General features: G+C 47.5%; 2 protein-coding genes across 2 annotated transcripts in view; both read right to left on the bottom strand.

Annotated features, from left to right (window-relative positions):
* The window catches only part of LOC307199106 (uncharacterized protein), a 29,417-nt gene extending 24,311 nt beyond the window's left edge, over positions 1-5,106 (bottom strand). The window contains exon 1 of the mRNA XM_079946745.1: positions 5,058-5,106. The gene's annotated coding sequence lies outside the window, so the exon portion shown is untranslated. The remainder of the gene's footprint in view (positions 1-5,057) is intronic.
* Positions 1-20,171, bottom strand: part of LOC307199067 (uncharacterized protein) — a 116,509-nt gene that overhangs the window by 13,374 nt on the left and 82,964 nt on the right. The gene's annotated exons all lie outside the window — the stretch shown is intronic.

The following is a 20,171-nucleotide window of genomic DNA, read 5'->3' as shown; positions in this document are numbered from 1 at the left end:
GCTTAAGTTATTTTTGAGTCCCTTTCTTTCTAATGCATGGTCTCCCCAGCAAGCTCTCTGCAGCGCTACCATACTGCAAATAGCCAACATTGTGCACTCTCATTTTCCTTGGCTAATTCCCCTGCCCCCCCCCCATCTCAGGGTGCCATTGCATAGCGCAAAAGGCGAAAGAGCGCGAGCGCGCTGCCTGCAACTGGATCTCCGGCTTCTTCCTTTCCTTCCCCGAGGCGGGAGGGAGAGATCAAGACGGAGCTGCTGGCAGGGCGGAGAGCGAGCCGCCCAATTGTGTGACCGAGTGATGGAAGGTCTGCAAGGAGCCGCGTCCGATCTCCTCCCAGGAATGTGCCAGCGGGACTGACATGTGCCGGAAGGCGGGGAGAACCACCCAGCGCCGCTGCGTCGGCGCGGAGTCCAACTTGTGGAGCTGAGATAGAGAGCCGGGCTCCAGATCGCCTTCCTCGCTTGGCTTGCCGTGAAATTGCAAGAGGAGGAGGAGGAGGAGGAAGGTGGCTGTGAGGGGCGGGGAGTGGAGGGGGTGCCAGAGAACACAGCCCCCTCCCATCACGGCCATCATCATCGCTGCCCCCACTTTACATTTATTTTAAGGGTGTTTGGAGTGTGCGTGCGCGCCTCTCTCTCCCACTCACCCCCCCCCACCAGCCACCCCATATTCCCAAAGAACAACTTGATCACGGGCATCGTCGGTCCTGGAAAGGCTGGCTGTGCAAAGATGGAGCGAAATGAAGAGGAAGGGAAGCCCCGGGCTGGTGAAATCCAGCGCGGAGGAGAAGAGGACGCCTCCCGCAGGGCGAGTTTGCACGCCGGGATCCAGCATCCCCGGAGAAGATCCAAGGCTGGAATAAAAAAGTTTCTCCGAGGAGAAAGACTCCCCCTCCGCGGCGCGGAGAGACCTGACCTTCCGCTTGCTCTTTTTGAGCAGTGAGCGGGAGAGAGAAGCCAGCTGCCCGCCTCGCTTCGGCCCCCAACGACGAAGGCGCAAGTTGAGAGACGCGGGGACATTTGAAGCAGCAGCCACGTCCTTAAGAGCGACGGGGGGAGGCGAGTAGGGAGCCGCACCATGTAAACTTCATTGTGTCAAAAAAAAAAAAAGCGAGAATGAAAGGTGAAGGCTGGCGGCTAGCGGCGGCTACACGGGCCACATGAGGAGGTCTGGCAGGCCGGATTTGGCCCGCGGGCCTTGTGTTTGACACCCGTGCTTTAGGGTATAAGAGATCATTCCTAGGATGTTTCCCCCTCAAAAAATATGGACCATTAGGAGAGAATTTGGGGATACTCTCCCTGATATTCGGAACTCCTTGACAGCATCCAGAGAAGTCTCTCTCACCTGCTGCTCTGCCTGCTTCCTCTCCTCTGCCTGACTCAGGAGGAAACCTTCAGCCAGGGCCACCGCCTGGGAACTGGTCTCCGCTCCACATTCCTGCACCCAACTCTCCATCTCCGGTGGAAGAACAGCCAGGAACTGCTCCAAGATCACCAGGTCCAGCATCTCAGCTTTTGTATGCCTTTCTGGCTTCAGCCACCGACAGTCAAGGTTGTAGAGTCGGCTGCAAACCTCTCGGGGTCCTTCGGCTTCCTGGTAGCAGAATTGCCTGAACAGCTGGCTCTGCACATCTGAGCGAAGGGTGTCCTCCTCACCCAGGATATTCTGCATGGAGCTTTCCCAGAATCCCCCACTGCTCCCAGTTTGGATGGCATGTCCTCTTCCTGCCTCAGGGCCAGCGGAGTCTGGCTCATCCATCATGGCTCCCAGGAAGCCTCCAAGAGGTCGGAAGGGACCCTTGGTCTTCTGCCAAGTTCCGTCTGTCCTTATGAGAGCTGCTAGCAAATCCTACAAAGCAAATGTATTGTTCTGTTGTAAAATCCATACACTGTCAAGAGAAGAGAAGATGTTCCTTGAGCAAGCATGGTTGAGTCTTGCTAAGAACCAAGCCTGGACTCCACCCCACAGTCCAGACTCTGAGCTTTCTGTAACAAGCAAATAAACAAAAGGAAGAAGTAGGAAAAGCAAGCCTCTAGCCCACCTAGAAGGAAAGTTACCATGCAAAATGTGCAGGCAACTGAAGGGATTTCTGTGCCAAGAATGAGCCTGGTTGCTCCTGCCTTTCAGTATTTTCAGTATATGAATCAGTCAGAACAGTAACTGACAAGTGAGTCATTTGTACAGAGTATAATTTGGACACTAGGCTAGAAGGGGGGTTCCAACCCTGGGGTCCTCAAGAGCTGCTCTCCCTCCAACCACTCCTTGGAATCGCCAACATTCACAAGATTTCATTTCCCAGAAGGTGGAAGAAGCAACAAGGGGGTCATCTATCTTGGATCTGGTCCTCACCAGCAGGGAAGTACTGGGAAACATAGGACCTGGCCAGAACCAGGGAAGTAACCGTCTCACTCTATTCTGCCCTGGTCAGACCACACCTGGAATACTGTGTCCAGTTTTGGGCGCCACAATTTAAGAAGGATGTGGACAAGCTGGAACGTGTGCAGAGGAGGGTGACCAATGTGATCAAGGGTCTGGAAACCAAGCCTTAAGAGGAAGGGCTGAGGGAGCCAAGTATGTTTAGCCTGGAAAAGAGGAGACTGAGAGAGGAGGTATGGTCTAAATTTAAACACAAATCATTATCTTCACTTTGAAAGCTCCTCCCATGTTCATGCATAGACCAACACTTTATACTGTTATATTGTTAACAGAAGGGGGAAATTACTCTTCCTCATTAAACAAGGGCTCCTGACTAGGAATTTGTCCATGTGTTGATGACTGTTAACTCTGCTCTCTCCTGTTTCCCTTTTTTCTGGCTTTGTTTAAACCAATTCACGAACCAGGAACTCATGCACTGACCATCTATAATTCAACATATGTTGTGGATTTGCCTGCAAATTTATTATAGTATTTTTGTGGTCTAGAGATGACTCCATCTACTGGTATTTATTTGTATCATTTATTACTCCTGTGATCCTTGTTATAAAACCCAATAAAAATGTTATTCCACAAGGGAAGGGGAAAGACAACACAGAGAGACCCACGCCTCGTCTGCACTGTGTTTGCAAAGCAGGATCAGATCAATGATGTGCTGCAGGATCAGACCTCTTTAAAGAGCCCTGGCCTCCTCCAAAGAATCCTGGGAACTGTAGTTTGTTAAGGATGCTGAGAGTTCCTAGGAGATACCCCATTAAGACTGTTTGAGTAATTCAATCTTTTTCCCAGGGAATTATAGACCAGGCAGAAGAAGCTGGTGGGAGAGGGTCTCCCAGTTAAGGATGCTGAGGGGTTGCTAAGAGGACCCCCACCAAAAAAAAAAAAGGTGTTTTAAGAATGTGTGCTTCTGGTCAGGGAAATCTGGAATTGTAACTGGTCAGAGAGGGTCTCCCAGTAACTCAGCACTTGGGAGGGGCTGCCCCTTTCACCCCCAACCCCCCCCCCACTTTGCTTCCTTCCCCACAGGGCCTCTCCTGCTACATTGGAATCCTTGAGTGTTGAGACCTCCAGGGGTTCTCAGCAGGGTTCCTGTTCCGTCTCAGAAGATCCTCTGGGCACCTGAGAGGCTGCATGTCTGAACAGGGACACATGTATCATCCGAGTGTCTGGATCACACCCCTTCTGGTGAATTGGGGGGGGCAGCTGTACTTCTAACTGAAGGAAAACAGAGGATTTTCTTGCATCTTCAGGAACTCAGCATCAGAAGACAAGAACTGCAGGATCAGGCCAAAGGGGCCCCTATTGAGTCCCCCCTCCTGCTGCTACAGGGGCCAAGAAGGGGCTTCTTCTAGGAAGCCCACCAGCAGGATCCGTGCCCAAGAGCTTCTGCCTGTGGTTTTCCGGCAACTGGGATTCAGAAGCGTCCCTGTCTCCGACTGAGGAGGGGACTATAATAATAATAATAATTTATTATTTGTACCCCGCCCATCTGGCTGGGTCTCCCCAGCCACTCTGGGCAGCTTCCATAAAAACCAAAAATACACTAAAATATCACAGATTAAAAACTTCCCTGAACTTCGCCTTAAGATGTCTTCTGAATGTCAGGTAGTTATTTATTGCTTTGACATCTGCTGGAAGGGCGTTCCACAGGGCGGGCGCCACTACCGAGAAGGCCCTCTGCCTGGTTCCTGTAGCTTTGCTTCTCGCAATGAAGGAACCGCCAGAAGGCCCTCGGCGCTGGACCTCAGCGTCCGGGCTGAACGATTGGTGTGGAGACGCTCCTTCAGGTATACTGGACCGAGGCCGTTTAGGGCTTTAAAGGTCAACACCAGCACTTTGAATTGTGCTCGGAAACGTACTGGGAGCCAATGTAGGTCTTTCAAGACCGGTGTTATGTGGTCTCGGCGGCTGTTCCCAGTCCCCAGTCTAGCTGCCGCATTCTGGATTAGTTGTAGTTTCCGAGTCACCTTCAAAGGTAGCCCCACGTAGAGCACATTGCAGTAGTCCAAGCGGGAGATAACCAGAGCATGCACCACTCTGGCGAGACAGTCCGCAGGCAGGGAGGGTCTCAGCCTGCGTACCAGGTGGAGTTGGTAGACAGCTGCCCTGGAGCCCCCCATCGCCCTCTCCTCCTCCATCTTCTTTTTAAAGCCATCTAGGCTAGTGGCCCATCTCTGGCTCCTGTAGGCGGGAGTTCTGCAGGTTAAACTCTGCGCCGCATGGAAAAGCACTTTCTTTTCTCTGCCCTCCACCTTCCATCTGACCGCCTAGGTCGCCTTTATTTCTTGCTGATATTTTATGTCTGACTGCCTCCGTCTGGCTACATCCTCTGTTAATCAAGGTGACTGATTCATAAATATTTGCACGCTTTTTCTCCTGATCCAAAGACCCCCCCCCCTTGCAAAGTGGCAAGCAGCGCAGCGATACAAAGGAAGGGCAGAGCCGCAGACTCCTCCCTGTCTGGATCTGCAGAGAGGAAAGGCGGCGACGGGGGGGGGAGCAGGACCCTCTGCTTCTTGACTTGGATGCCCCCCATTCATGACCTGAACAGCCGCCCCCCATGCATCCCTCTGACCCTCTTTCTCCCCAATGCAGCCAAGGGGGGAAGAGAGAAGGGACTCACCGGAGGCGCCAGCAAGGAAGCGCTTGCACAGGAGGAAAACCCAAGACCCAGGAGGACTTTGGGGGGAGGAACTGATGCGCTGGAGGACTGGGGCCCCCCACCCGGAACCTAATTTCCTCTCCTCTCTAGGAATCCAGCTCTGCTCCTTTTAACCCTTGCAAATCCGAGGGCACCAAACTCACCCTTCTCCGCGCTTTCTCTCTCCAAAGCAGATCTGTGCATTGCGCACAGCCGGAGGAGGGGCTTCATTTTGGGGGGGGGGCGTCCTGGCTGGGCTCTGAGCTGCCCCCTCCCCTGGCCAGGAACAGGAGGAGCAGCAGCTGGAAGGGAAAAGGGCTCTGCAAGAAGCAGGGAACCCCTTGCTCGAATCTGCAGCTGGCAGTTCTCCTTTCACACCCCAAATAATCAAAACCAGACCATATATGAATTCCTAGGGGTTAGGGGCGTTTCTGGTCTCACAGTTGAGATTCACTGTTGAGACCGTGTTCATGGAAGGCAATCTTACTCGGCTAGGACCGATCGCCAAAGGAGAAGGCACCCCCCCCCCAAAAAAAAAAAAAAACCACACACACCCAACAGTATAAATCTAAGTACAGTAACAGGTTCATGGGCAGATGGGTATTTTTGTGAATAATCCATTTAATGATCACATTCAACCTTAGGCTGCTTTCAACCTGTTGCAATCCTATGAGTATATGTTGATCAATGTCTTTATTTACTTTACTGAATCTGAAATAAAGAACAGTAGAAGAGGACAGGGTGGGGTGGAGAATGCTCAGAGTGTGGGGCACCCAGGAAATTCTCTGTGGGTGCCAGGATATCCGACCCACCAGTCGATTTAATCCGGCCCCTGTGGCACTAGGTAAAATCCTTTTTAAAAAGCTCAACAACTTTGGTTGGCCCTCGCGCATGTTCACGTCATCAAATCTGCCCCTCTTTGAAAAAAGTTTGGGCCCCCCTGATCTAAAGTGTTTGCTGCTCCTGCTAAGGCTCTTTTTCATATCAGATGTAGGTTTTCTGCTCCACAACAGAGCTATAAGCCCTCTTCCCTTTTCAAAAAAAATATTTTTTAATTAGATTTTGCATTTTAAACATCAAAATTTCATATCAACTATATATAAAAAATACAATTCCCACCCACCCCCCTCCGTTATTTCCCTCAACTTCCTCTTCTGGGTTTTTTTACATCTTAACTTCTCCTGCTTGCTCTAATATATTTTAATCTTAAAATCTTTAATTTAGTTAGACTTATACTCTTCTCATTTTCACATCCTCATTATATAGTCCCATTATTTATGTTGTTGCTATAAGCCTCTTTCCTGTCAACCCCCAGCACTCTCTCAAAATTCAAAATATTTTTTTTTAACTTTTACTTATTTCATGAAATGTATACCCTGCCTGCTTGTAAAAAACAACAACAATCTCAAGGTGATTTATAAAAAGATAAAACAAGAAAATCAAGAAAACTCTACAATCATGCTTTAGAACATACAAAAAGCTAAAATACTGAAAAAAATAAAATTCACATCCACTTTCTAAGCATCTGGAAATGTGCTCACTGGTCCACAAGGTTGGCGGCCCCTGCCTAATCACAGGGATTTCTCCCTTGTGCCACAGAATATTCTCTCCGTCTCCTCTCCCTTCATGCAATAACTTGCCTGAAGCTTGCCAGTGATATTTGGCTGAATCTTTTTCAGCAACTCCTCAGGTAAATACAAATACTAGATACACAATAGAACAAACCACCCAGAATCCCAGCTAGACTCAAAGATTCTTAAAACTGCCTCTTGGTAGAGGCTTGGTGAGAATCTCAGCTGTCATGTCTTTGGTTTTATAGTAATAGAACTGCTCTATTCTGCCTTCACAGGACACCTAGAGTCCTGTATCCAGTTTGGGGCAGCCACGATTTGAGAAGATATGGACAATCTGGAACATGTGCAGAGGAGAGGGAGCAAGGTGATCAAGAGTCTTGAAACCAAGCCTTGTGAGGCACAGTTGAGGGACCTGGATATGCTTGGGCTACAAAAGGAGACTGAGAAGAGATATGATGTCCATCTTCAAATATCTAATGGGCTGTCACATGGAAAAAGCCTGTTTTCTACCGCTCTGGATGGTAGGACCCAAACCAATGGATTCAAGTTACAAGAAAATAGAATACTAAATATCAGGAAGGACTTTCTGCAGGTAAGATGTATTCAGCTATGTAAGGGACTCCATCAGAAGGTGGTGGGTTCTCCTTACTTTGAGTTTTTGAAGCAGAGGTTGAATAACTATCTGTCATAGTGGAGATTCCAGCATTCAAGGGGGAGGGACAAGATGATCCACAGAGTCCCTTCAACTCTACAATCCTTTGATTCTCTCCACTGTGAGTTCTTTGATGGAACATTAGATTGGCATGACGGCTGAAGCCCTTTCCACATTCCAAGCACAGATATGGTTTTTCCCCCATATGGATTCTTTGATGGGAAGCGAGACGTCTCTTGGAATTGAAGCTTTTCCGACATTCTAAGCATTTAAATGGTTTCTCGCCACTGTGAGTCATTTGATGGGAAGTGAGATTGGAACTCTGAATGAAGCTCTTTCCACATTCCATGCACTGATAGGGTTTCTCCCCTGTATGAATCCTTTGATGTGAAGTGAGACTATCCTTCCGGCCGAAGCTTTTTCCACATTCTAAGCACGGATATGGATTTTCTCCTGTATGAATTATTTGGTGGGAAGTTAACATTTTCTTCCAATTGAACCTCTTTCCACACTCCCAGCAATGATGTGGTTTCTCTCCTGTATGAATTCTTTGATGGGAAATGAGACCATCCTTCCGACTGAAGCTTTTTTCACATTCCGTGCACTGATAAGGTTTCTCCCCACTGTGAGTTATTTGATGGGAAGTGAGAGCAGCCCTTTGACTGAAGGTCTTTCCACATTGCAAGCACTGATATGGTTTCTCTCCTGTATGAATTCTTTGATGCGACCTGAGACCATCCTTCCGACTGAAGCTTTTTCCACATTCCAAGCACTGAGATGGTTTCTCCCTGGTATGAATTCTTTGATGGGAAGTGAGACTATCTTTTCGACTGAAGCTCTTTCCACATTCCAAACACTGGAATGGTTTCTCCCCTGTATGAATTCTTTGATGGACTGTGCAATGGGCCCTGTTTCTGAAGCTCTTTCCACATGCCAGGCACTGATATGGTTTCTCCCCGGTATGAATTCTTTGATGGGAAGTGAGTCTTTTCTTCCAAATGAAACTCTTTCCACATTCTAAGCAGTGAAATGGTTTCTCTCCTGTATGAATTCTTTGATGGGAAGTAAGACTTTTCATCTGACTGAAGCTCTTTCCACATTCTTGGCACTGAAATGGTTTCTCCCTTTTGTGAGTTATTTGATGAGAAGTGAGGTTGGATTTCCGACAGAAGTTATTTCCACATTCTGAATACTGATATTGTTTCTTCCCCAAGAGATTTCTTAGATTGGAAGTGGAGTGTGAGCTCTGGCTGAAATTCCCATGTCCCAGATATTTAAATGACTTCTCCTCTATGTGGATTTTGTCGTGCTCTCTCTTATTCTTATTTTCCAATTCATCACCACCTGCAACAAACAGAGAAACTGATTCTAGTTTCAAGAATAAATGCAAATTCAAAATATGGGAACCTGAGATTTGAAAAGCCAGACTCTTTTCTCCAATGGATTTTGTTTAGCACAATCATGGAATCCGCACCACCTCCAATGTCATTCATCTCTTTGGTCAAACAGAAATGGAAACAAGCAAAATCAAATAACCTGACAGAAGCTACTCCAACTCAAAACCAAGATTTTAAAAAGCCTGGCCAGTTCACACCAGCCTGATCATGGTTTAAAAAGGTATCAATGGAGGAAGAATATTCAAAGTAGGAAACAGTAGATAGCACTCCATTCAAGCTGAGCTGTAGCGGGGGAGGGTGTTAGAATCCCAGACGCTGTAGGAAGTACATAAAAATTCCTTTTGGGTATGGTGGGCCAAGTGGTGTTAAGGAAGGATAGGACTTTCTTTATGTATGCTACCACAGCAGCAAGAATTCTACTGGCAAAGTATTGGAAGACGCAAGAACTACCTACTCTGGAAGAATGGCAAACAAAGGTGATTGACTTTATGGGACTGGCGGAGATGACGGGCAGAATCCGGGACCAGGGGAAAGAGACAGTGGAAGAGGACTGGAAGAATTTCAAAATATATCTTAAAAATAACTGTAAAATTGAGGAATGTTAAGATGTCAGGGGGTAAGAAGTAAAGAATTGCAGCAGTAAACAAAAAAAAAAACTTAAGAAATATTTATGAAAAGGAACTAAGACAATGGACTTAAGGGTTGCTAAAGAATTTTTAAACAAGGATGCAGGGATGGGGAGGTATGGGGAAGTCAAAGAAAAAAGGTTATGAACCGATGAGTATGAAATTATATTATGTTACACTGTTCTTTATTTTATGTGTGGAAAATTAATAAAAATTATTATAAAAAAAAAAAAACATAAAAATATTGGAGGTTCATCATGTACAGATATATAAAGAATTTCAAAACAGATCTTGTGTTCCAACAGGAGGCCTTACTTAGAAAGTCCATGATCCCACGATTCTCCTCCATGACTTCCTTATGCAGAGCTCTCTGGTCAGGATCCAGCAACACCCACTCCTCGTCTGTGAAACGAACAGCTACATCTTCAAAGCAAACTGAACCCTAAAAGGAAAAAGAAAAGCATATTCCTTTTAGACACAATAAAGATTATCTTCCACACAGGGAAAAGTCCTAGAACAGATGATTAAACAGTCCAGGAGCACTTAGAAAAGGATGCTGTGATTACTAAGATATAGCATGAGTTTCTCAAAAACAAGATTTGCCAGACAAATCTCATTTCTTTTTTTGACATAATTACAATCTTGGCGGATCAGGGGAATGCTGTGGCTGTGGTATATCTTGATTTCAACAAGACTTTTGACAGTGTCCTCCATGATACTTTTGTGGTGAAGCTGGTAACATGCGGGCTGGATAAGGTAACTTGTAGATTAGTAGCTCTACAATCCTATGATTCTGTGAAATATAAGATGGGGAAAATCTGGCTTACCAGTAGTACCTATGATAAGGATCTAGGGGGTCTTAGTCAGTGCTTTTTTTCTTTAAAAATGTTTTGGGGTACTCTCATTTTCCAACTCATGTTGAAATACTGCCCCTCAATGAGGCCAAACTTAGATTCACAAAGTGTTTAGGGGTATGCATCCCCCCAGAAAAAAAGCACTGGTCTTAGTAGACCACGAGCTTAACATGAGATGACTGTGTGATGCAGGAGCAAAAAATGCTAACAGCATTCTAGGCTGCACCCAACGGATCTAGTGTCCAGATCAAGGAAAGTAACAGTCCTCCTCCGTTCTGCCCCGGTCAGACCACACCTGGAATCCTTTGTGCAGTTATGGGCAACCCCAATTTAAGAACAATGTTGACAAGCTGGAATGTGTATGTGGGGGGGAGGGGGTGTCTGAAAACCAAGCCTTATGAGGAATGCTTGAAGGAGCTTTATTTGTTTAGCCTGGGAAAAAGGAGACTGATAGGAGATATGATAGCCATCTTCAAATATGTAAAGGGCTGTCACATGGAAGATGGATGAAGGAACAAGAGGGAAGAGGGAACAAGATGGAGGAAGCCCTTTTCTCCTGCTCTGCACAGTAGGACCAAACCAATGAATCCAAGTTACAAGAAAAAAGCTACATGTTCAGGGAAGTTTTTAAGGTGTGGCATTTTAATGTATTTTTAATCTTTGTTGGAAGCCACCCAGAGTGGCTGGAGAAACCCAGCCAGATGGGCGGGGCACAAATAAATCATTATTATTATTATTATTATTATTATTATTATTATTATTATTATTCTAAACATGAGGAAGAACTTTCTGCAGGTAAGAACTATTCAGCAGAGGAACCGACTCCCTCAGAAGGTGATGGGTTGTCCTTCCTTGGAGGTCGTTAAGCAGAACTTGGATGGACATCTGTCATGTTATTTCATTTTGTTGAAATGATTGCATTGCAGAAGGTTGGACTAGATCAGTGTTTCCCAACCTTGTGTGTCCAGCTGTTCTTGAACTACAACTCCCATCATCCCTGACTAGCAAGACCAGTGGCAAGGGATGATGGGAATTGTAGTCCAAAAACAGCTGGATGCACAAGGTTGGGAAACACTGGACTAGATGACTCTTGGGATCGCTTCCAACTCTCCAAGTCTACATTCCTATTGCTCTCTTGTTTTCTGCCTATCGATTATTCTGTTGTTTTAAAGGGATTGTTTAGCTGCACAGTTGAGTTATGGATGCTTCTTTTAAGGTCTTCATGGAATTCTTAATTGCCTTTTAACGATGGGTCTTAATCTAGGTGTGAACAGGTGGAACTCCACATGGTGGTCTTCAAACCATTCCATCTGCACAAGGATTCCTCTCTGCCTCTACTCTCCCATGCGCTGTTCTGGGCGGAGGAGAGACTTTCCTGATGCCCTAAAGCCAACTTCAAGGGGTCCCTGGGAGGAAAGCGGGGAAGCCATTGTGCAACTGATGGAGCCACTTAAGAGAATCCTGACAACGGTTTTGTATGGTTTCTTGACAGCTTCAAAGCCAATATCAGCATTCAACAATTAGAATAAAATATGGTGATTGATAAATAATGCTGGCGATATTCAGAAGGCGAGGTGAGGTGAGGCTGCTGTTCATTATTCTCCAAATGGCAGTTTCAGCCCTTCTTGACAGCAGCTTTGGCAAAAGCCAAAGGGAGAAGGAGAGACATTTCTTCAGGCCGAAAGGCAGCCTGGCTTCTCCTCTTTCCCCACAAGGCTCCTTCTTCCTACCTGGTCTGGTTCCACAGCCCCTGCTTCTCCTTCACCACCATGAGGAGATCTTGCCAGTGTCATTGTGTCACCTGTGAGAGACAAAGGTAAATGGATAGTCATGAGTTAATGCTCCCCTGAGAGGAGAAACGGTGCCTCTCTCACTTAAGATGGGCCTCAGAAAAAGTCTCCCCACGGAATGCATTTCGGTGTTTGTACCCATAATTTAGTTCTGCAAAAATACATCTCTCCTTTTCTGGGCTCTTGGCCCCAAATGTCTCCCTCCCCCCAAAGAGCAAAGGAACCCACCGATTAGTTTCAAAAGCCACAGAATGTGACCAAACAGAGAAAAAGCTCCTTCCTCCTTACCCAGTGGCTTCTCTCTGGTGACCAACGGAGTCTTCTCTGTCTCAGGGAAATCCAGGCTCTTTTCTCCAAACAGATCCTTTCCCTGATAGAACAAAGATTCAAAATAGAGAATGGGGAGCAGGATTACAAAAGGAATGACAGAGGAAATTGTTAGGGGTATCTGATATCATTCCTAGGCTGTTCCCCCCCCCCCCACATTAGGAGAGCAATTTGGAGATACTCTCTGTCATGTTCAGAGCCCCTTGGGAGTATCCTGAGGAAAGTCTCTCTCACCTGCTTTCTCTCTGCCTGCTTCCTCTCCTCTGCCTGACTCAGGAGGAAACCTTCGGCCAGGGCCACCGCCTGGGAACTGGTCTCCGCTCCACATTCCCTCACCCAGATCTCCATCTCTGGCGGAAGGAGAGCCAGGAACTGCTCCAAGATCACCAGGTCCAGCATCTCAGCTTTTGTGTGCCTTTCTGGCTTCAGCCACCGATGGTCAAGGTGGTGGAGTCGCCTGCAAACCTCTCGAGGTCCTTTGGCTTCCTGGTAGCAGAACTGCCTGAACCGCTGGCTCTTCATATCAGAGTGGAGGGTGTCCTCCTCACCCAGGATCTTCTGTATGGAGCTTTCCCAGAATCCCCCACTGCTCTCGGTTTTGATGGCATGGTCTCTTCCTGCTTCAGGGCCAGCTGAGTCTTGCTCATCCATCTGGGCTCTCAGGAAGCCTCCAGGAAATCAGAAAGAATCCCTTGCTCTCCTGTCCTAAGCAGAGGGATCTGCAAATCCTACAAAGCAAATACATTGTTCTGTTAGGAAACAGATACACGGCCACAGGAAGAACAAAGTTCCCTGAGCAAGCATGGATGAGTCTTGCTAAGAACCAGGGCTGGAATTCATCACAGCCCAGACTCTGAGCCTTCTTCAAGAAATGAACAAACAAACAAACAAAAGGAAGGAAGGAGAAGTAAGCCTCCAGCCCTCATAGAAGGAAAGTTGCCATGCAAAATGTCCAGGCAGGATGATGAATCTGCCTAGCTGCTTCTTTCTTTCAGTATTTTCAGCCAAGGAATGAATCAGAACTGTTATTGGCAAGCGAATCATTCTTACTGGGTTTAATTTGAACACTAGGCCAGATTGCGGGTCCCAACCCTGGAGGCCTCAAGAGTTGCTCTCCCTCTATCTCTTGATATGTGCAATGCTCATTGACTTGGGGGTCCCCCCATGCATGATCTGAACAGCCCCCCAATGCACCCTCCCTCCCCTGCAGTCCTGGGCCCCCTTCTCCCCACTGAACCCAAAGCGGGGAGAGAGAGAGGGCTCACCAAATCCCGGGAGGCGCCCCCAAGGCAGCACTTGCAGAGAGAGACGAAAGCCGGGCTCCCTTTGCAGGAAGGGCTTTTGCTCTGCTCTCCTCCCGCCTTTATTCCTGGTCTCTCCGGGAATCCTGCTCAGCCGAGCGCACCAACCTCCCGCCTCGCTCCCTCTGCGCGCTTTCTCTCTCCGAAACCGGAGTCCCGGCGGAGGGAGCCCCGCGCATTGCGCGCACCTGGAGGAGAGGCTTTATTTTGGGGGGACCCTCCTGGCCGGGGTGGGTTCTGAGCTGCTTCCTCCCTTGGCCAGGAACAGGGAAAAGGCTTTGCAAGGAGCAGGAAGCCCCTTGCTAGAACCCTGGAATGGGAGAGGGGGAAGAGGAGGAGGGACAATCCTCTCTGCGATTTAGAATAACAATGGAACAAAAGCTCTGCTGTAGAGCATCAATCTATGCCTATGCATGTCCTTGCAGGATGGACAATACCTTCCTTTGGTGTGGAGGAGCCTCTGACTTCTGGTTGGGAAACGTCATCCTCAGGATGGGACCCCATGGGTCATCCAGTCCAACCCCTGCATGCAGGAATCTCAGCTGAGAAAAAAGCACACCAAGAACTCAGGCCAGTGTAAGTTTCAACAGTGGGAGGGGTCCCTACTCACAAGTCAATAGTCAATAGTAACAAAAACTAATCCATTCAAAAGTATGTATTCTGACAAGAATTACAAACTCAAGTAGAGATTACAAACTCTAACAGAGATTACAAACTCAAACTCATAAAGATGTATAACACAACAATTTGTTACAAAGATTTTCTCTTTCTCACTCGACAATAATGTTGATCCTTATAATTTATCAGCTTGCAGATGGAAACTCGGTTTCAATCACAGAGCAGAAGTCAGAAGTCAATTATGGATCAGAAACCAGGACAGGGCCCTGTTTCGATGTATTCACCTTCATCAGCTAATTTTTAAAGGGTTGTGTAAGTTTGAAGACTTTCGGATAAATATATCCTGTTATTTTCTATGTTTCTCAGGGATAACAACTACGTGTGGGTAGATCAACATGTATCTTGAGCTGTTGTTAGCCGTCCTGAGGCCGGCTTCGGCCGGAGAGGGTGGGATATATATATAAAAATTATTATTATTATTATTATTATTATATTATTATTATTATTATTATTATTATTATTATTATTATTATATTATTATATTATTATTATTATTATTATTATTATTATTATTATTATTATTATTATGTGCATTTTCCAACCTCTGCTTAAAAACCTCCAGGGCAGCAGAGTCCCCCCCCCCCCCAAGGAAGTGGGCTCCAATGTTCTTAAGCTTTGTTAAAAACAAAGTAATATTCCCGTGCTGCTGGCCCTGAACAAAGGGTTGGTTCAAGTAAAAACATGCCTTCAACCAAGTTGGGCCCCTGGTCCCTTGCGCTGCATAGGAACTGGCCGTGTCTCCACCATTCCAGGCAGGGGGTGTTCCCAGCCCTTATGTTCTTCAAGACTCACTTCTGGGTTTGATCCTGGCAGTCAAGGCGTGTGCAACCATAAACGAGCAGGAGAACCAAGATCACAAGCAAAGCGGATTTGAGATGTGTGTTGAAATCACAGCATACAAATGGCGACCGTTTATAAACTCAGAAAGAAAACGTGTGAGAATGGGGAAAGCAGAGCATCAAAAGGAATGTTTGTGTGATAGGAAAGAATCAAAGAGAAGAGGAACATGTATAAAGCGATTAGCGTGCGCAATAGCTAAAGAGGAAGGCTATAGGCAGAAAAAAACAATGAACTCTATGAGAAAAGCTTACTATTCTTAATATTCCCTACCCACTCTCTCGTACCACGTCCACCACATAAAAATTACACAATAACAAAACCAAAGAAGGCAAAATAAATGTGGAAACTGCCACCCTGGTGGCAGAGACGGCTGAAGGTAGGAGTGAAGGCACTTCCTGTAGTCCTAATGGGGAAACTGGGGGGAGTTTAGAAATAGTTGTCTGCCAAGTCCCTCTCAGACCGAGAGCAGATCAAACTTCAGGGACACTTCAGGCCAGAAGAGCCCAGCCATGAAGCCCAGAGGCATTTGGATGGGGGGGGGGGGCAGTGTTTCCAGCTCTTCTTCGATGGGAAATGTTGACCTTGTCTTGCTGGCCCAGTGGGTCAACGCTCACTGGGACTGTTCTGATAGTGGTGCTTTCATGCCTTTCCTGCTTTTCAGAGGCCCTCGGCCGTTGTATTTCTTGCTGCGTATTAAAACCAATAAGTTATCTGCAGAAAGGGAGATGTGACGTCTCAAATAAAGCTAGTGGGTTGTAATTTGACTAAATGAGTGTGCCAGCAAAAAGATTTGCACTAGTGCAAGGAGGCATCCCCGCCTCACTCTCCTTCCTCCCAGTGCACCTTGTGTATCCCCCCACATCTGCTCTCAAAGGTTGAGGGACTCCCAGGGCAGATTTGGGGGGAGGGAGAGGAGAGGGGGAGAGCGTTCCGTTGCACAATGAGAAATCCTTACACGGGCGCTGCCAACCTTTGGGGCCAGTGAAAACAAAAATCTTTCCTTCTTCCGTTATGGCTTATCCAAGAGCCCATAAAGGTAAAGGGACCCCTGACCATTAGGTCCAGTCGTGACTGACTCTGGGGTTGCGGCGCTCATCTCGCTTTACTGGCCGAGGGAGCCGGCGTACAGCTTCCGGGTCATGTGGCCAGCATGACTAAGCCGCTTCTGGCAAACCAGAGCAGCACACAGAAACGCTGTTTACCTTCCTGCCAGATCAGTACCTATTTATCTACTTGCACTTTGATGTGCTTTCAAACTTCTAGGTTGGCAGAAGCAGGGACCGAGCAGCGGGAGCTCACCCCATCCATATAGAGTCCTTAAGTGGGTTCTCTATTGGTAGGAGAAAATAACAGAGGCCAGCCAGAGAATATTGAGAAGCAAAGCAGCTAGTAAGCCTGATCTTTATTAAAGCTGTTGCAACAGGGGGCTCCTCTCACACGGAGGACCAAGGTGTGCCTGCCCTTATATAGACATTTTTAATTCCCTGCCTTACCCTGTGGTTTAAATATGTAACCCACATGTCTGAAGCAGCACAGGAAGACAGTCCTGAAACTATTTTAATTCCCAAGCTGACCAAATGTTTCTCTGAAAGGAGGGAGGAGGTGAAAAAAAACCTTCCTTGTTACAGGAATTTAGCAATCACCATTTCAAAGGAATGGCCAGACTACCAGGAAAGGTAATCAGATAACAGATAACCTGTCAGACAGGAAAAACAACAACATTCCAATTTCTGTTGTGGACTGCCTTTTCTGTGATGTAGGTATGATGTATGGAGGGATGGTCTTCAGCTCCAGGGCAGTACAAGGGGAAATACACGAAGGTGCATGAAAGCCCCACTATCGGTTGACCCATTGGGATGACCCCTCCTCCTGCTTCTTGCAGAGCCTTTTCCCTGCCAGCTGCTCCTCCCGTTCCTGGCCAAGGAAGGGGCAGCTCAGAGCCCAGCCAGGACGGCCCCCTCCCCCCAAAATTAAGCCTCTCTTCTGGCTGCGCGCGATGCCCGGGGCTCCTTCGGGATTCCTGCTTTCCAGAGGGACGGGGCGAGGGGTGAGCTTGCTCCGCTCGGCTTTGCAAGGGTTAAAAGGAGCGGAGCCGGATTACTAAAGGGGGGAAGGAAGAAAGGCAGGTTTTCCAGAGCAAAGTCCCTTGCTGCCAGGGGAGGAATGTGCATATTTTGTCTTCCTCCTGTGCAAGCAAGCGCTGCCTCTGCCGCGTCTCCTGGGATCTGGTGAGTCTCCGCTCTCTTTCCCCTTCGGGTACATTGGGGAGAAGGGGGTGGGGTCCCAGGGCTGCAGGGGGAGGGTGCCTGTTCAGATGTACGGAGCCCCCCCCTAAAAAATCGGGGAGCAGAGGTTTCTCCCCCTTCCTGAAAAACGAAAGCCAGGGAGGGGGCGAGTTTGCAAGAAGTCTGCAGATCTGTTCTTGCTTTGCATCCCGGAGTGTGTGTGTGTGTGTGTGTGTGTGTGTGTGTGTAGTTCTTTGGGTCAGGAAAAAAGGCATGCAAATTAATCTCACATTTATGCCTGAATGTATCCCTTCGACTTGCCAGGTCAGGGAAGATACCTAGCTTTATAAATTCGTAGGAAAATCCATACTTTAACCGACTCTCCTCATTCCCACGCCATTTTAACCCTTAAAGAAAGGTGAACTTGGGCTCCACCTCCCTCCATGAACCAAGAAGAGGGAAGTCAGGTAGGCAGCAGGAACAGGGCATCCCACCATCATTCCCCACGCGTGAGAGCACAGACACGGCCCCCCACCCAGGGAGTGATCAGGGGGACAAGACCAGACATCCAGAGGCAGCTTATGTTCTGGAAGCCCATCTCCAGAGAAGTCCCAGGGCAAGGAGATGGAAAGCGTCTTATTGTTCTTTCGGTGGTGGGGACTGTTGTAAACAAAATCTGCCCTTCTTCCCTTATGGGGTCTCCAGGAGCCCATATAGAGTCCTTAAGTGGGTTCTCTATTGGCAGGAGAAAATAACAGAGGCCAGCCAGAGAATATTGAGAAGCAAAGCAGCTAGTAAGCCTGATCTTTATTAAAGCTGTTGCAACAGGGGGCTCCTCTCACACGGAGGACCAAGGTGTGCCTGCCCTTATATAGACATTTTAAATTGCCCGCCCTGGAGCTCAAGACGACCCCTCCATACATCATGCATACATCACAGAAGGGGTGTAACCCAAGACCACCACCCACAAACATCATGCCTACATCACAGAAAAGGCAGTCTACAACAGAAATTTGAATGTTGTTGTTTTTCCTGTCTGCCAGGTTATCAGATAATGCCTTATCTGATTGCCTTTCCTGGTAACCTGGCCATTTCTTTGAAATGGTGATATCCCAATTCCTGAGACAATGGGAAGGTTCCCTCACCCCCTCCCTCCTGCAGAGAAAACATTTGGTCAGTTTGGGAGTCAAAATGGTTTCAGGGCGGTCTTCCTGTGCTGCTCCAGACATGTGGTCCACATATCTATGTATGCGCTTGGTTGGTACAGTTATGAACATTTATTACATATATAAGACCTTAATTTTTTTATTATAGTACTTAAGAGGTGTTGGGAAAGGCGTCTGATAAAGTGACCTAATGTTGAACTTGTGTAACCCTTGTATAAAGGTAAAGGTACCCCTAACCGTTAGGTCCAGTCGTGGACGACTCTGGGGTTGCACGCTCATCTCGCTCTAAAGGCTGAGGGAGCCGGTGTTTGTCCGCAGACAGCTTCCGGGTCATGTGGCCAGCATGACTGAGCCGCTTCTGGCGAACCAGAGCAGCACATGGAAACATCCTTTACCTTCCTGCCAGAGCGGTACCTATTAATCTACTTGCACTTTGGTGTGCTTTTGATCTGCTAGATGGGCAGGAGCTGGGACAGAGCGATGGGAGCTCACCCCATCACGAGATTCGAACCCCCGACCTTCCGATCGGCAAGCCCTAGGCTCTGTGGCTTAGACCACAGCGCCACCCACGTCCTTGTGTACCCCTCCCCATTTGTGACATGCTAGTGATGTAGTGATGATGTATCAATGATGCCTCTCAAAGTGTACTCTGGGGGAAAGAGGGAAGGTTTAGAGGTCAATGTCACCCCATGCTTGGGGTTCTTACTCCTGTGGGGACCTGTTGCACAACAATAAAGATCATGGTCTACTGGCTGCTGTTTTGCTCCAAATTACTTGGCTGGAACTTCCTTCCTTTACTGACTGCATGGATCTGCAGGGGACTTGTACCCCGACGAGCTGGGCCGTTGAGTAGTCTTTCACCCCCACAATATTTCCCCCTTAACAGCAGCAAATAAATAAGGACTGTTGGAAGATGGAGGTGTTAATGGAGAAATCTGAGGGCTCCCTTGGACGAAAAACAAGGACACCAGCCAGGAATACCAGAGCAAAACAGCAGCCAGTAGGTTTGGTCTTTATTGAAGACTGTAGTGACAGGACTCCACCTGCCACCAGGTGGAACAAGATGGAAGCCCCGAACAAAAGAGAACCCAAACTTTTATTAGCTGCTAATCCCCCATGCTACACCCCTAAGACTACATCACTCATACATCATGGTTACATCATGAAAGGGGAGGTCTGGTGGCAGTAATCTCAGCATCCTGGACCCTGCCCCATGGTTCCCCTTGCCCTCCACCAAACACCCATCAAGTGGAACAAAAAAAACGATATTTACATTTCCCTGTTTCCCAGCCAAGTGAATCACACCCTTTTGTCTTCATCTGGGTTTGTTATTTCTGGAATGGCTACCTGTCTGGCACTCAGGTATCAGGATGCCAGGGATTATCACTCAGGCAGAGGGGCTGCTGAGTAGCTGAGCTCACATGTCTAGATGAATTTCTGAAGTTTTCCCAGTGAGACAGTACATAGATAACATTTATCAGTGAATTCTTACATTTGGTATTGTGCAGCAAAGGCCCTTTGAATAAATAGGAAGAAACTGTGATGAAGTGTTTTGTGGGGAGAAATCACAAAAGTCACAAAAGTGATTGTGCTGATTTTGGTAGTGGGCTGCATGTGCATGATATCTGCTGGAGGGGCAACAACCCCCCAACCTATACATAAATTC

Source organism: Podarcis cretensis (assembly GCF_951804945.1).
Source record: "Podarcis cretensis genome assembly, chromosome: 12".
In the NCBI taxonomy this organism is placed as follows: domain Eukaryota; kingdom Metazoa; phylum Chordata; class Lepidosauria; order Squamata; family Lacertidae; genus Podarcis; species Podarcis cretensis.
This window is presented reverse-complemented; position numbering and strand designations above follow the sequence as displayed.